At 39.9% G+C, this 594-nt stretch overlaps 1 protein-coding gene across 1 annotated transcript in view; it reads right to left on the bottom strand.

The window, feature by feature from the left end:
• The window catches only part of SAR1B (secretion associated Ras related GTPase 1B), a 31,227-nt gene that overhangs the window by 7,825 nt on the left and 22,808 nt on the right, over positions 1-594 (bottom strand). The gene's annotated exons all lie outside the window — the stretch shown is intronic.

The following is a 594-nucleotide window of genomic DNA, read 5'->3' as shown; positions in this document are numbered from 1 at the left end:
GCTGCCAGGCCAGTTTGCTTGGGGGCAGGGGGCGGTTCCTCTTGGACCGGACAGGTTATTCTACTAAGAGCTCAGGATCACAGCGTGCTGATTTTGAGGAAACTCTATACTGTTTTCAACAGTGACTACACCAATATAAAACCCAACCAACAGTGCCAAGGGTTCCCTTTTCTCCACATCCTTGCCAACACATTTGATGACTTTTTTATAACAGTCATTCTGACTAGTGTTCAATGTGTTTTGTTTTTTTATAATTCTTTTTTGTTGAAAGTATTACATATGTCCCCCTTTTCCCCCCCATTGATCCCCCCAAGCCCGCTTCAATGTGGTTTTGATTTGTATTTCCCTGATGATTAGTGATGTTGAGTAAATGCTAGTTTTTGAGGGGGAAAAAAAATGAAGGGCTTGAGTAGTTGGATGATAGTAATGTAAAAAGACATTTTGTTGTACACATGAAAGTAGTATACAGGAGGAGAGCCTAAGGGAGCTTTGGGACAATATGAAACGAAACAACATACGAATAATAGGGGTACCAGAACAACAGAAAGATGAACAAGGATTAGAAAACCTATTCGAAGAAATAATATCAGAAAA

Source organism: Myotis davidii, unplaced genomic scaffold, assembly GCF_000327345.1.
Source record: "Myotis davidii unplaced genomic scaffold, ASM32734v1 scaffold471, whole genome shotgun sequence".
In the NCBI taxonomy this organism is placed as follows: domain Eukaryota; kingdom Metazoa; phylum Chordata; class Mammalia; order Chiroptera; family Vespertilionidae; genus Myotis; species Myotis davidii.
This window is presented reverse-complemented; position numbering and strand designations above follow the sequence as displayed.